Here is an 18,178-nt window from a genome sequence, read left to right on the forward strand (position 1 = left end):
CTCTTAGTTTTCAATGATTTTTCTATTAATCTAAGGATAATTGACATAATTTAATAAGTAAAATATAGAAATTCGCATCGAAGGAAATGCGAAGGAACAAAAATGCAAATGACACATAAGTTCACTTTTTCGTTAGTAATGTGACAGGTTAGCATTATTCCAGTTCTTAGAGCTTTTCGCTCATTCAGTAATATATTTTCTTTATTTCAGTATCGTAATGAGTTCATTACAGTTCTGAAAACAGTGATGTAAAGAACTCATTACAGCATCGTTTTCAGTTATATTTTTCATTTTGTAGTCTATACTGACTTCCAATCCTATCAAATTTCAACAAACGTCAATAATTGTCAATATCATAATATAATTCGGATACAGTGAAATGATTTGCAACATTATTCGCAATTTCTCTTAATTCTGGTGGTGTCAAATCGATTTAATCAGACATAATTTATGAATCAAATGCGTAATTGTAAATTATTTCAAAATTCAAAACGTACGATTCATATTCAAATTCCGTAATCTGTCAATTTTTGTAACAGTCACACCAACAGCCAAGATACAATACAAAAGTCACTAGGATATATAATCTGAAATTTTCATTGAATTTCGACAATATTTTACACAACTTGACTGAAATAGAGAAAATATCGTCTAATACTCGTTGCCGAAGGCAATTCCAACACTCATGCGTTTCAAAACTCGCTCCATCGTCGCTCGTTTTCGAATTTCGCATTCGTGTTAGAATAGGAGCCCATTCTGCAACTCATTTTAGAATATACTATTGTTAACAAATTGATGTATATCTTTCTCAAGGAACAGTCAAATACCTCATTTCCGATTCCGGTACTGCATTACCATACTAGTACCACCGACAACATAATCCTGAGATGTAAGAATACGATTACCACCATCGTAGACTAGGAGCGTGTAGAAGCGTACCTTTACCTCCCAAAATTTGTATTTTGGTCCTATACGTCTCCAACGATCCGCCTCTGGTCCTCCGTCTCTGCATCAGCCACCGGAAGCCCTAATGGCGTACACGTGATCTGGAATCTGGAAACTCTTCGAGTAATATGCTTACAATACAATGACCAGTTTACTTTTAAATTATCATTTCGCTCGCCGATGTCATATGCGAGCTGACTAAAAAGGCGCATCCAGCTATTTAGATCGTCGGATCTGATACTGGAAATTGATTGCCAAGGCTGGAGAGTGCGTTTTAACGGTCTAATATAAGAATGGCGTTTTTCTACCTGTTGGCAGTCAATGGAGGATCTACTACGAGATGGGCAATTTATGCTACTTGAATGACAACGATCGTTTCAGACTGTTATCCAATTAGGTTCATGAAAATTCTCGGGATCTCTTGGGCGAAGAATGGTTAGGTGTATGTCATCATGGTGAGCATGGAAATTCCGAAATTAAAGTTGTGGATTGACTATTTGTCATCGATACTTCTAGTTCATTATTGAGTAATTTTGAGATGAATCTTATAGAAATTGATGATTAGGTACTACAAGACGGATATGTGTTTGCTCTACATATATGACACTTATGGCAGATACTGGAATTGAATCCTTACACCGAGAGATTTTTTTTAATCAAGTAATAGATAACGGAAGGCCTAGCAATAATATCAATTGATTGAACCATCGTACCATCTCTGAAAGAAGGAAAATATCATGGTAGTCAAAAATTATTGGGATAAAAATCATATCAATTCATTTAATCTTTTCTTATTCAATGTGCATTTACAAACACAATTTCAATTTGTTCAGAGTATCCTTTCACGGGGAATAAATATGTTGGACATGGGGAGACATAAACACCTTATCTTATGATGCAATCATATACCTAATGGCTGTGTCATTCAAAATTAGGAAGTAGAAGTCTGTTTCTGGTATAACCTATAAGCTGTAGAGGTTTGAAAATATTTTGGGGGAAACATCATTGTCCCAAACTCCTGTACACACACAACACGTTTTCGTATATATTCTTTCGAGATAGAGCAATACAAAAAATTATCAACTTCAAGCAACAAAGCTTGTGTAGATGCAATCTCAGTATTAGCAGAGGAAATGTAAACGGGGCATCATACATTTCAACGTATGACACAAGAGCACAGATAAGAACCTCAGCAAAAGCCCTCTCTTCCCGTATAGGGTTAGTGACTAGTTTGTGTATTTGTTTATATAATAAGCTGACATATCTATATTGAAGGGCTTCCCCTTCATCCAAAACAAAATTTTTTCCATTCTTTATCTTCACCAACGGTTGACGACTTCATAGTTAAATCTGAAACCCAAAAGAAAAGAACCAGAAAGGACTAATAAATGTTAGTTTCCATTAGATTGATTTGAAGTTAGCGACTCATTCTAAAAAAGAATCTGAAACTGAATAGATAGCTTGGAAACCATCATGAAATGTATAAATTGGACAAGTGGTCAATGATTTCTTCTACACCACACTGACATAGTGGGCTATCAATAGAATGCCATTTGAAGAGCATACTATTACAACAATCATGACTTGCCCTTAGTCGATTTCTTAGAAATATTGAAACCTAGAACTTTCTCTGAAGGATCAACGAGTAGACTTTTGTCGAAGACATTTTAAGAACTCCATTCCGAACGCCAAATTTCCTTGCCACTTTCATTAGATTGAAGGAAGGTACCAATCCATAAAGGTTTGGGTGACTTTAATCTGGCAGTTCTAGTATCTGGGAGGTAAAATAAAATTGGAAATATGTTCGGGTAGAATGAAACTTTTCCCATGATTTCTTGACTGAGACCTGTCTACTAATAGGCGGAAGTATATGTGATAGCACTGGGAACGAATGTAAAGGTGTAGATCTAACATTTCCACTGATAATACTCATAGAAACTTGAAGCTGTGCATCAATTTTATGAACATGAACCAAACAGAACAACTTTGAAACAAAAAAAACAACAGTATTCACCAGCAGAAAAAACCAAGGGCGAAGCTGTCGTACGAAGAGTGCTGGCATCAGCACCCCGTGAAGAACCAGTAAATTTTCCAAGTGAACCTCGAAATCCGAAGAAGAATCGAGTTCAACTCCAAGATATTTGGAAGTATAATTATGATACCTAAAACGAAACCCTACGAATGAATCAGAGGCTTGGCCAATCAAAAATATATAGGCTAGAAAATTTTATAACGGAGGCTGGGAGGCGAAAAACAATTAAGACTGCGGATTTATATAAAATTCGAATGGTATACAGATTTATGAGAGATGTGCTTTAAAAGACTCTGTATTGTTGAAGGATCATGCACCTTTACATTTAATTCACAACAAATTTGGTTGTTTATACAACTTTTAATTGAACCCGTTCAAAAAAATTTCCCTATAAATCAATTTTTGTTTTTAATTGTTGAAAGAAATGTATTTCAAAAATATTGAGACATATGTTATTCAAGACGTGTAAGCTGAAATTTTCTGAAATTCCACTAAATCTTCGCTGTAACCCAATACTATTTATACATGTAGTTTGATTAAGGTTTATCAGCTCATTCATACACCCGTCGACAACAGAATTCACCTTGGATAACCACGGGTAAGAGCGAAATCAGCGGGAAAACCAGAATACTTATCACTTATTCTCACAATACTCGACACAGCCTCCAGCGCAGATTAAACACTATCCCATTGGTGTCTTCTTGTGTCTCCACAAGCCCAGCATCTTGATTTAGTGCTACAATAAGAGGGTAACAGTTAACGAGCTACCGTTCACGCCAGCCGATCTTGTCTGTATGTCTGTACCCCTTACCGCTCGCCCGCTAGCCCATTTAAACGAGATAACATTTCGAGATAATGATTAATTATAAGAGAAATAGAGAAATCACCCGCTGAATGGACGAGGACTGGTCTCTCCGACTTATCTAACTGAATGCTTGAATTTTTTTTTTTTGGGGTGGGCTCAGGTGTTTTCTTAGGAATTGAAAAAAATGGTCGATGGGATTGTTTTCTGTGCGCTGAGTTGTTTCCAGAATTTCGCAGAAAGGCTTATTGGGAATTAAACAGGTAATGTATTACTAAACATATATGTAGTGAGCATCTTCAGATTTAAACATACTCATTTATTTTCTCTACTTTATATTGTTTCAACGCGTAGTTTTGAACTCATTTCGAGATCATCTTCAGACACTGAAAGCTCTACAAATGTTTAATTAAATCTTCTATAACTGTGTTTGAAGCCATAGGCTTCAGCTATTGTTTTTATAATTTCTTTTTCATTTCCGCTGATTACTTCAGATGAATAATAATGATATGAAAGCTCTGTGAAGCATTTGTCTGAAGTAAACTGCCGCAATGATAGAGAAACTATAAAAACAATAGCTGAAAACAAAGTGTTCAAACATGCAATTATTGAGAAAAAACATAAAATATAACAAGCAGTCATAAATTACCCCATCAGCAAAACAAAAACAAGAAATCATTTTTTTCCGATTGATAGCAAAAAGGTAATTGATTTTGCAGACACATATCAATCATCATAGTATCACTTTTTCTGCCTAGGCACCAAAGTAACTACTTTTCTGCCTAGGCACCAAAGTAACTACTTTTCTGCCTAGGCAGCAAAATGATTATTATCAATGCCAATAAAACATTCGACATTTTCTAACAATCAATATTTTTGTCACCTTCCTTATTTCTGGAGGAGTAAGTACCTCTAATTTGCTATCACTGTCCATAATATAGATACATCCGATATTTTTTCAAAAAACTATCAAATATTTCATAAGTTGTCAAACTAAGGGGTGTTTTTTTTAGAGCTATAGAACTTTAAATTGCAATAAAACAACGATGATGAGGATTATTCGATTGACATAAATTTCATTTATCCGCAAGATAATCTTGTGGCATTACATTTTAAATATGATTTCTGGCATCCGGCACGGCTGGCTCGGATATAGTCCAATCTGGACGTCCATTTTTCGATGACTTTTTCCAACATTTGTGGCCGTATATCGGCAATAACACGGCGAATGTTGTCTTCCAAATGGTCAAGGGTTAGTGGCTTATCCGCATAGATCAATGACTTTACATAGCCCCACAGAAAGTAGTCTAGCGGTGTTAAATCACAAGATCTTGGAGGCCAATTCACAGGTCCAAAACGTGAAATTAGGCGGTCACCAAACGTGTCTTTCAATAAATCGATTGTGACACGAGCTGTGTGACATATTGCGCCGTCTTGTTAGAACCACAGCTCCTGGACATCATGGTTGTTCAATTCAGGAATGAAAAAATTAGTAATCATGGTTTTATACCGATCACCATTGACTGTAACGTTCTGGCCATCATCGTTTTTGAAGAAGTACGGACCACTGATTCCACCAGCCCATAAAGCGCACCAAACAGTCAGTTTTTCTGGATGTAACGGTGTTTCGACATACACTTGAGGATAATCTTCACTCCAAATGCGGCAGTTTAGTTTGTTGACGTAGCCATTCAACCAGAAGTGCGCTTCATCGCTAAACAAAATAAAATGGACGTAGTGCGCGATACGTATTCCGCACAGAACCATTATTTTCTAAATGAAATTGCACTCTTTGCAAGCGTTGTTCAAGCGTGAGTCTATTCACGATGAATTGCCAAACCAAACTGAGAATAAATCACAGCTGTTAAATCAGTCGCCATCTTGAACAGTTATGCCAACTTAAAGTTATATACCTCGAAAAAAAACAACCTATATAATTATCATGGACATATACATTTCCATAGCAACAAACCATTCCAACAATTGCGATTTCTAACAAAATTTAATTTCAATTTATCACTACAGGAAAAATGAACATTGCGGAAATTGTAATAATTTGCTAATACGATATCTCACATATCTCATTATAAACGATCAAAGAAAAATTATATGTTCAACTTGACAGCAAAGTAGATTGACTGCCTTGGCTGAATTCCTAGTCTCCTACTCCTAGGATATGAACTATCAGCAGCGGCAGTGAATCTACTATATTGCTGCCTTCTAAAGCAAATATCTATTCTCTATCTTCAGTAATATACCTAGGTAAGTGAAAAAGTAGCTAATATATTTTTTCCGCTTTCAACCTGATTGCCTTCAAACCAAATCACAAAGTATCATCGTTGTTATTCAATGCAAAACAGTCAACTGAAGACAATCCAAAAACAATCAAATCAGTGTTCAACCAGCAATTATAGAATACATTCGACGAACATTGAATGGATCTTACCAAAAATAAGCGATTCTCCACCTTTGCAATTCATTGCATAGAAAATGATCACTATTTCCCCATCAATTGACAACATGAAGAATAGTACCTGACCGTGGTTACACAATGTTATCCTCAAATTGTCAATATACAGTTTCATTGGTACTTCAAACATAGACATTGTAAAATTTAATCATGATCAATCTGTGTGTGATGAAATAACTCCAAAACTTATTATCAAACTTCTTCAGGTGCCTTCCAAAGGAGAAGGGAGAATAAAAATAAGTCTCAATTTCTTGTAAGACCTGCTCAATTATCTTACTTGATTCTGCAGTTCACATATTTCATTTTTGTAATTGAGAATAGAAATTGATAATTTCGTTCAATTCAGATGTAGAAATATTGTTCTATGACTCAATTATGATAGCCTCTTTTGAGTTAAGTTACCATCTGTACAGTTACCGAGTCAAGGAATAAAGTAGACGCTAGTCTTAGAGAAAAATACTCTTCGCTTCTATGACCATTTCAGTCCCGCTGACCTCTCATTTATCTCGTGTAAATCACGCACTTAAATAAAATTCATCCCATTAATAGGTTGAAGAAGACATTAAAGCACAAAATTTATCTCGATTGTCACTCCATACAGGTTCTTAACGTTGCCGACCACAGATAGGCATTCACCGAATCGAATGTCAAGTCTAGGATGGCCAATTATAGAAATCGTTCGAAAATATTTATAACAAGTAAATAAATAAAAATGTCCAAATGCTTTTTTACCGTTCGATCATCGGACATTCGGACAGATTCCGAAATCGGTGTTAAAGGTTAATGAGATGCTTGTGACAGCCTCATTTTTGCGTCTAGCTTTCATCCTTTTCCCCCTGATTTATGTGCTATTTCGAATTTTGAACCGTGCTGTGAAATCTGGTAGATTTTTATGTTCGTGAGAGAGCAAGTGGACTATGTGAAATATTGGACGTCATTAAGGTCGTAGAAATCATGTGTTTCGAATCGAGTGTCCAATGTCTTGCTAAATCGTTAGATTAGATTTTTTGAAGAGCGTAAATGGTTATAGTGGTGATATTAAATATCCCATGCTGTTTTCTAATTGTCCAACCTGAAAACTGTCATATAATTTATTTGTACAATTTTTTAACTTCAAAGTCTGTAAATATGATAACTCAAGAACGAAAAGATATTAAAACTAGATATTTCAGGTAGTTGATGAGCATAATCCGGATAGGAGTCAGTATTTATGAATATTTCTCTACAGTTCTTTCTAGGAATTCATCGAGTCAAGTAGCTTGACATTTTAACCAACTATTTGACTTTAAAATCAAGATCTTGAAAAATTACATACTTGAACTTGACTTGACTTGATTTTAGATATTTATTGCTCGACTTGATATCAAGGTACTTGATATTTCTTCAATCTCCTGCGCGCTTAGACTAATAAGGGGATTCCTCGATCGCCAAGAGACTGAAACATAAGCTAGTGGATTTTATTAGTAGTTTTCTCAGATTTCTATGAAATCTTTCGGTAGATTTTAGTAGTTTCAGAAATATCTTTCCAAACTTGGCCAGAATGGCCAAGGATTTTTTCATCAACGCCAGCATCTTCAACTCCAATTGAAAGACAATTTTCTATAGCTGCTCTTACCAGTTACAAAACCCGCAATAGGTTAGGTTATAAGATGATTCATCTTAGATCCTGGATAGAAAACTATGAAATCAAACAAAGCCTGAAAATATAGTTACAATGGGTGTAGAAATGCTAAGAGAGAAATTATCAAATTTACAAACACAGCTGAGATTAGAAATTGAAAATGATGCATTGGCTATATAAAAAAATCAAAAAAATGTTTTGTGTCTATTGATTTTTCAATTGGTATTTTAGTTGAGTATTGTATTAATTACCAATAAAAAATTTTCAGGTTTCCCAATATTTAGAAAATTAATTTTTTTATTATTTTCTTATGATTTATAGTGATTTAAGTTATGTTTCATTTTCAAAGGAGCTAATATTTACGGTTCTTTTATACAATAAGTTTAATAAAAAAAAGTGTTACTTGCAAGGTTCCTTCTCATTCCATCATTTTTTCATGACATTACTAAATAAAACTGTGAGTGAGTTAAGTACTTGATACTTGAATAACTATCTGACTTGACTTGAGAATGAAAAATTACTATTTGGCTTGAGGACAATGAAAATCAATGAAATTTTGTCAATTTGTGTCCTATAAAACAATTTCACCCAATCACGTCAAGATCACACTGATAATTGCATTCAATGCAATTATCAATTACCATGACAACACGATTGAGTTTGACAACTTCATTTCAAATAAATTTCAAAACGGCAGGTTTTGGCAATACGTATGTTCAAAGTATAACAAAGAATAAATGCGCTTATCAAAGAAAAATTCCCAGAAATACAACATACAGTCACAAATATATATGGGAATATTAATGGATTTTTGTAGTAAACGAGAATATGAATTGAATGAACATAGGACCTCAGAAGAATTCACGTTGATACTAAAAGATTGGGCGGTCAATATGAAAATAAAGACAGAACCGAATATAAAGAAGCAACGGTGAAGACAATGTGGAACGTTTTGTGCAAAAAAAACTTGCGAAAAATTACTAAACTACTAAATTACGACTATAACATAGATCATCTACAGTAGAGAACAGCGACGAATCTAATGTTTAGATATATTTTAATAAAGTCATACAAGTCAAAAAATTTACCGCCGAATAGCCTTCGATCATTGCTTCATAATTTTATGATAAATTCCTCAAGCTTGTATCTTGGTAACGGCCAGAAGCCGAAGGCTGATCAACGAGTGATCAAGTACCTACATTCTGCAACATTTTTCCGAATACTGACACATAAACCAATCAAAACGTGCATAAGTGAAAACATTGAAACACTCACACTAAAAACGAACACCTGAAAAATGCCTAGTTGTTCTACACCATCTGAGACGATGAATGCATTGAAAGGTATCAATTAACCATTTGACACCTAATCATTTTGAGTGAGTAAGCCGAACGGCAAATGCCATAATATCAATATCCATCACTGATGGCATGTAGGTACTTGCAGAATAAATGACTCTGACAACGTCCACATAAATAATTACAAGGTATTTTCACAACGTATTTTGATCCATACGCATATGACATATTGCCCACAAGTTACCACGAATTCAAAACTCATTGTTACCTTTTCAACTCCGATATTTATAAGTCGAATTCAGTATGTGACATGACAATTACAAATTAACTGAACAATAACATAAGTTATTATGTTCCAAGAACAATGCTTACCAAGGTAGGTAAAGAAATAAGGAGAACGAAGCCAATGAATAATGGTGCAAGAATGAAATGCGTGGAACAGAAATGAGTTATGGTTTGATGGACGAATGTTGCATTGAATTGAAAGTGATAGTTAGTGGCTAGTTTTATAGCCGTGCGGTGTATTTGAGTTTGTTGGTTGCTGCCATGTGCTTCTGAAAGTCTAGCTCATTAGAAAAATTGGTCACTGTCTGAAATTGATTTTAATAGCGTAATATTTGATGACAGATAATTGAAAAAGAACCTTCTCGAGCGGGACTCGAACCCGCAACCTCCGAATTACTAGTCCAGCGCTCCCCGGTAGCTGAGTGGTGAGCCATCGATTTGAGGAACTAACACGTCGCTTATCATGTTCTGGATGGATTTTTCGCTTCTCAAACTGGACCTCCTTGTATAAAATATAACTATTTGAAAGTTTGGGCAGATTTTCTGTAGATAGAGTCATCAGGACAATAGAAATTTGGGATTATTATATTATTAAAACACTGATGGACGACAAACTAGAACTTTATTGTGGTACAGCATTTGGAAACATCCTCAAACACTCTACTAACTCAACTGGTCATCACCTCGTATTTTAATCCACTGAAATTCCCTTTCCCAAGTTTTCTTCTTCCTTCTTTTATTCTCTTAGTTGTATATCATGGTACCTGCACACTAAGTAGGCAAGGAAAAAGATATTCTTCATTGTTTCTTTTCCAGTTTTATACCTGCGTTACTAACATAAAATCATATTGTACACCGTGAATTTCTTCTTCCTTTTCTTATTCTCTAAGGTACCGTCACTCTAACACTCACTTTCGATATGGTCCTCACTGGTATCACTTCGACTTAGATCATGTTTAGTAAGTTTTCGATATCCCTGTAGTGGCCCTCTGAATAGTTCTAACCCTGTGTAAGGACAATTTTAACAAATGGACCAATTTCGATGTAGTTGTCATAGAAATATGGCTTATCCTTGATATAGCGCGAAAATGGACGTTGGACCAATATCTCCTTTACGTCACCTAAAATATATGAAATAAAATCTAAAAAATTGAACGCCAGTATTATTTAACATCTCAAAAATCATGGTGGATCCAAAAATGAATTGGAATTGAACATAGAAAATATTTCTTTGTTCTCCAGCTACATCGTTCAGACCATAAAAAAATATCTAAATCATCTTCTGGACCTGAATTCACCAGAATTGTCTAGATCAAGTAGGTACCATAAGGGATAATTAGTATAATCGAAGTGGGTGTCCCTCCATCCCAGCAATAAATTTCATTGATTAAGGCATACAAAACAAATGGAGGACATTACCGGAACGTTGATGCGTCCGAATCGAAGTATTCTGATCGCGGCTGGCTACAATAACACGTTAACAGGACGATGCTATCAAAACTAGCCGGCTCCGCTGCTCTAATTGTATCTCAGGTAGGCGTGCTGAAAGCTAAACAGCGAACGGGGACACTGCGAACTGGGAACTTTACGTTTAAGTTGGTAACTTGGGAGTCACTAGGACGCCAACGAAACTGCAAGAAACGTCGCAGATTTCAAACACGTTGGTTCTTTTTACTTTCAATGAAACTTGTTAACAGATAGCCCTGATTATCTGACACTTTCAATATGCTGATTAAATATACATTTCAATGTTACTTTGGGTCAGTCAATGACAGAAGACGAATTCCAAAAAAAGCAGACCAAAATAGAGCCCTCATATCAAGCAAATGGAGTTCAGAGTCAATATACAAGAAACGAGAGCGACAATAAGAAATATTGAATCAGGTGTATCACAAGGATCTGTTATAACCCCCTTAACTGTTTGATATGTTTGTTTCAAAGTTATTGAACCGAATAGTCCACTCAATAGATGACACTGTGATCTTCATTTTGGTGTAAAAAGAAAGAAGTAAGTGAGAACCATGTAAATATATTTCAGAAATTGAAAAGGAAGAAATCAAATATCTGGGCAAGATCCCAGACCAAAACCTGAGCTTTACCAAACAACTGAAGAAAAATACGAAATATTCGAAGAAATTGCCTGGTACCCATATCCGTTATTAAACCTGATGGACAAATTGTCTTTGGAGAACAAAGTTTAAATGATAAGGACAGTGATAATTCCTAGTAACACAAATTATGAAAGAATCGCAAAGATGAAAACTTCAAGCTGAAAACCTTAGATATGCCATAGAAGCTGCATTGTACGTTAGCAATCAATAGATGAAAGACGGCCTGAAGGTAAACACTAGAAGAGACAATAAAAAAATAGGCAGAACGATTGTTGAAAGATGAAATAACATACAAATTGCGAATATTAGAGGTCTTGGTCTAGAATATTGGCAAAGGGGCACCCCTATATGATACGAAATATATATGATACCTAAAAACTTATCATAAAAGAAAGTGGTAACAATGAGACAAGAGGTGGCAGGAAAATTTCCGCTTTTCTAGAAGACATAAGAATACAATGCCTATGATCTAGATAGAGTAGACTGTATATTAAAGGGGGCCATTGCACTGCGACCTTATGGTCTATTGTGCCGCCCCATCAAAGCTGTTCTCACCATTAGTCAACATAGTCTACATCTCACCTTCAGTTCCAGAGTTCTAAAGGACTCCAATATATGGAATGGCTTCACTTCTACAAATCTCTTGCCAGAAGCATTTTTTTGCGTTGCTACCGATTGCAAGGCATTCCGTCACCAGGTGATCCGGAATTTCTTCCTCCTCCTCATAGAATCTAGCACTCGTCGTTTTCTACTTCTCATTTATGAGAGAGTATTCTTCTGGCCATATTCTTGCTAAAATCCAGATAATTCTTAGATCTCGAAGAAACTTTCTGGGATGATCCAACCCAAATATACAATACAGTAAAAAAAATAGACAAACCCATCGTTGTTGCAGAGAGTTTTTAAAAAGGAAATGACTGAAACAAATAATGTAGAAACTCAAGAAACAGTGGCGTTTCATGGTCATTTGAACAGACGATTTCTGAAATTGCATTCAACTCTTCTCCAGCCAATCAATTAAATTTTGTTCGTGAAACAGTAAACGAACTGAGTGAGTTGGGAGCTACTTGTAGAAGTCATCTCCATTCCATACCAGAGATGAGAGGAGTATAGTGGAAGTGGACACAACATGACATGATTATATGAATGTCTTTGGGTTTAAGGATATCTAGTTGCTAGCTCCTCTGACATTCTCTTCGACGAATTTCACGGCATTGAAGCGATATGATGAACTAAAATTCATCTGGATACAATACTAAACTCATCCAGGTGTTGAGAAATGAATTCATCTCAACTTATTTTCTGAAAAGTATTTGCTGCGATGCAATTCCATGCTACGTTCTACGAGGAGGGTTCTGACTCTCTAGCCAACCCTGACGAGCAGCCGCTGACGACTTCAAAAACTTCTCTCTTCATTTTCCCGAACGTCCAACATAAATAAAGTCCTTCTTCCACAAATTCAGAACGTTAATTACTCTTCAGTGTCCACGTCAGACATTTGAAGTTTTTCAACTTTTCAATCGTTCCCTCGGAGTCGAAGATAATCGTAATCGTTAACGAACCATCCATTGAGACCACAGAGGGAGCATCGAGTTGATTTATCATTGCGATTTATACCAGTACCAAGTTGATAGTGAATTATCTCATCAATGTATATTCCACGTAGTCCGAAAGTAATTGTTCTCCTGATATTGATGACTGGTTTATTAAACGTGCTCGAGCCGATGGCTCTTCGTCGTCCTCCATTCAATTCAGATCACTTCGACTATTTTACGAACGTGAAAACTGATAATCGTGGCTTGCCATTCACTTCACGATCCATAGAGGACAATTAGACCAATTTTCCTTCAGCGAGAGTTGTCATTCTTCCACTTCGTTCTGTGAATTGTCTATTCCATTATTCAGAACAAAAATGACGAAAGCACTGGCGTGATGTCAGGAACTTTTGAGCGGTCTTCAATGATGCGCCAATTGCACCCCTGGAGACCACAAACCTCCGTATAAGAACGCTCTACTGCTCCTGAATTCAGAGTTATTTCATCATTATGTCTCCTATTTTGTGTTTCAATTTTCTGTGGTGATAAGAAGCAGTTAGACATAATGTCTGTGTCTAGCCGAAATTGTCGTCACAATACTTGATATAAATGTACCGGCATTAGTGAAACAATGGTCTTTCGTGGTATAGTATATGCAAAGTCCCTTGAACTAGTCCATAAAAACGCTTGGTCATAGATGTCCCTTTGAAGTGGATACCGCGATCCGCTAAATACTAGGGTCTATTTGAAAGTATTGTTAGGCAATAAATTCACTGGCTCCAAAAGAATTTCTGGAAACTTGGACAACCTTTGCCTAATCGAAATATTCTGGTTTCCTCCAAGTGACTTTGGATATACTATACTTGTACATACAACTATCTCATTCATAAGGATCTCAGAAAGATACAATATAGAGAAAATCTTTCCCCTACCATAATTAGTGTGCAGGTACCAGATACTATTGCGCATTGGTACCTGCCTGTAGATTGGGTAAGATCATAGAGACGCATGCGCGTGATTGATTCTGACAATTTTCGCCTTGGCATGATAAGTTTAGGATCTTATGGCCTCAGTATGGGCTTAGTATAAAATTATGAATTGTTAACATATATCTAATTACCTACTTGAATCAAAATAATGACTATCAGATAACAATTGACTCTTCACACTATGGCTTTATTAGGTTTACTCACGCGCAACTTATTGTGGTGAAATGGTTAAGTCCAAGGAAACTAAATGGAATGGTCCTAGTTAAAACCAGAAGGTAGCACTGGGTGACATATACCTACTCAGGGTTTTTCCTCTGTTTATTGCTTTGATGTGAAAATTTACTGTATATTAGGCCAATTGAAGAGTCCCCGGTCTGATACAGAGATGGCGGAGCGTGTTAATGATTCCGAGCAGTGTTTGAAGCTGTTTAAGTGCAATAAACCTGAATTTTTGCGTCGATATGTGACAATGGATGAAATATGGCTCCATCATTTCACTCCGGAGTCCAATCGACAGTCAGCTGAGTGGACTGCACACGGTGAACCGAATCCAAAGCGATGAAAAACACAACAGTCATCTGACAAGATTATGGGATCAGTATTCTGGGATGCGCAAGGTATAATATTCATTGATTACTTCTAAAAGGGCCACACCATCAATAGCAATTATTATATAGCGTTTTTGGAACATTTGAGGGATAAAATCGATAAAAACGACTCCATTCGAAGAAAAAAAGGTGCTGTTTCTTCAAGACAATGTCACAAATTAATGAAAACAATGGCAAAATTGCATGAATTGGGCTTCGAATTGCTGCTGCATCCACCGTATTCGCCAGATCTGGCCCCCAGCGACTTTTTCCTGTTCTCAGACCTCAAAGCTCGCTGGAAAGAAATTTAGCGCCAATGAAGAAGTAATAGCCGTAAATGAGAAATCGCTATAATTGCTGTATTGCCCTCGAAGGCAACTATGTTGAAAAATAAAATCGAATTTTGCAAAAAAAAATGTGTTTTACTATGGTAGACCAGGGACTTTTCGATTGGCTTGTTATACTCACCAGTATGAAATCATGATTTGCAATAACAGTTGATATTTTTGATATTATCTGAGTTTACTTAGACCAGCTTCATGGATGTTCAATAAGTGAATTCAATAGAAAATATTGTAATAGTGAAATGCAAGTTCATCCTATGTCTCAATTAACAATTAACTACCATCATTCCATGATAACCAAAAATTTTCAGTTATTTCATCCTCGGCAATTTCCGACAGCTTGATGGTAGATAAGGAAATCTTGACGGTCACTCAACTGACTTCCTTTTCAGTTTGTTTTCAATATTAGGACCATTTTGAGGCATAGCATGATACGAAAGTCGCACAACTTTCAGACCTTCATATTATAATTAACCAATTTCGCATTCTCAGCCGTCCATAAGTGCCATATTAGGATGTCATTAATCAAAACTTTTTCTTCCACCGAATGGTCTCAGCATAACGACGATATGTCTGGCCGCAGGCCAGTGTATCTGTCCCCTTCACGCAATGTATTAATTAAATGTTTGTTAAACGCTCAGTCATGCTAATAATTTATATATGGCTATCTGGGTAGTTTATTTTCTCTGAGGTCGATCACTTGATCTGGGAAACGGGTCATCTCAACCTGTCATGAGAAGTTTTGAATGGTATTGGTGCTATCAGAGTGAAATGACGATTTCATTTCTCTATCACTGATCGTCTTTAATTGCGCAATGAACATAGTATCAGGTAATTGATTATCTGTATATATTAAGCCAATTAAAAAGTTCCCTGTCTGATGGCGTTGCTAGTTTTAAATCCATATGATTTTTAGTTAGTACCAACCTTCAAACGATACGAGTCAAAATTTGACATCAGTCCGACCATTAGTTTGTGAGATATTGCATTGTGAATGTAGCTACTTTTGTTATTTGAAGAAAGATGAAAAAAAAAATTCATGAGCTGATAAAATATTGATTTTTGAAGCAAAATCTTGGCTTGATGAAGAGTTTCCGGGGTCTGCACCGGAAAAATCAACCATCATTGATTGGTATGCTGAGTTTAAACGTGGTGAAATGAGCACCGAGGACGGCGAACGCAGTGGACGCCCAAAAGAGGCTGTCACCAACGAAAAAATCAAAAAAGTTCGCAAAATAATTTTGAATGACCGTAAAGTGAAGTTGATCGAGATAGAAAATTTGTGAAGATATCATCTGAACGTATACATCATATCATTCACTAATATTTGTACATGAGAAAGCTGTGTGCAATATGGGTGCCACGCGAGCTCACAATCGATCAAAAGCAACAACGTGTTGATGATTCTGAGCAGTGTTTGAAGGTGTTCAAGTGCAATAAACCTTAATTTTTGCGTCGATATGTGACAATGGATAGAACATGGCTCCATCATTTCACATCGGAGACAATCGACAGTCAGCTGAGTGGACTGCACACGATGAACCAAATCCAAAGCGAGGAAAAACACAACAGTCAGCTGGCAAGGTTATTGCATCAGTATTCTGGGATGCGCAAGGTATAATATTCATTGATTACCTCTAAAAGGGCCAGACCATCAACAGCGATTATTATATAGCGTTTTTGGATCGTTTAAAGGATGAAATCGTTAAAAAACTGCCCTATTTGAAGAAAAAAAAGATGCTGTTTCATCAAGACAATGCACCGTGTAACAAATCAATAAAAACAATGGCAAAATTGCATGAATTGGGCTTTGAATTGCTTCTGCATCCACCTTATTCGCCAGATCTGGACCCCAGCGACTTTTTCCTGTTCTCAGACCTCAAAAGAATGCTCGCTGGAAAGAAATTAAGCGCCAATGAAGAAGTGATCGCCGAAATTGAGGCCTATTTTGGAGCGAAAGACAAAAATGGTATCGAAAAGTTGGAAGATCGCTTTAATCGCTGTATCGCCCTCGAAGGCAACTTTATTGAAAAATATAATCGAATTCTGCTAAAAAAATGTGGTTTACCATGGTAGACCGGGGACTTTTCAATTAGCCTGTTAATGTAAGAAGTAGAGGTACCTCAAAACCGGAATTTCAAAATATCGTCAAAGGACCTTGAACGATTGAGTTTTCAAGAAATCTCTGCGAAAGTTTTACCGAAGGCTCAATATTTATTTTCAAAATATTGCTTCCAAATGACCACATTCCTGCCAACTTTTCTGACTAACAAAATTTTCATTAATTTCTCATAATTTTTCAAGTTCCTTCCAAAAGTTAGTAACTATATATCCTGTATATAGATAGCGTCTTTTTCCTCAGCATGAATCAAAGATTGTCATCTTCATTCACTTCAAATTAATGTTAAATGCCAATCAAATTCAGTCTGTTAGCTTTCAACCAGCATCAATCAGTTCAGAGTATATCCATACAATATCAAACACTCCATTTTATGCTTCAATGGTGGAGATGAAATCCCAGCTTCTCTCACCCAAACTTGCCTAAGACTTATACAGATCACCTACCGAGTTAGTCCACTAACGCGTACGTTTTGTCAAGAAGGTCCTAAGGTCATTGACGTGTCACTCCTTTCAGGTCCTAAAATCGGCTTCATCTGTGGCCAGAGTACACAAAATGATGTCACCTGTATATACGATACAGCTCTAACAGTACCATGCCGAATGATTCTTGGCGGCCTCACACGGGAAAAGAGTAAATAAATTACCATACAAGCACAATAAATAACTATCTTAACGTCCAGGCAGCGGCAAGATCAGCCGAAAATTCGAAATCAAGAAAGTGTGCCACTAAGTGCACGTCTGCATTTGTTTCCTAACGAACTAGACGAGGACTATTGTGAAATATAGTTGAAAAATCCACGCAGAACATATGTCGCTTCTTGTGGCTATGAAAACTGTTCATTTTAAGTTATGGGACAAGTAATAGATTCAGGTTTTTTGTCGTCTGACACTTTCTTTTCTTCTTCAGATATGGGTAGAATTGGGCGGCTCTTTTATACTTTATATATCTCTCTATAGACTGAACAGATATATGGTGGGAATTTATTTTGATTCAAAATACAAAAAATATGTGCGGCCGAGATTCTACGGTATTACACC

The sequence above is a fragment of the Harmonia axyridis genome, chromosome 4, assembly GCF_914767665.1.
Source record: "Harmonia axyridis chromosome 4, icHarAxyr1.1, whole genome shotgun sequence".
NCBI classification, from domain to species: domain Eukaryota; kingdom Metazoa; phylum Arthropoda; class Insecta; order Coleoptera; family Coccinellidae; genus Harmonia; species Harmonia axyridis.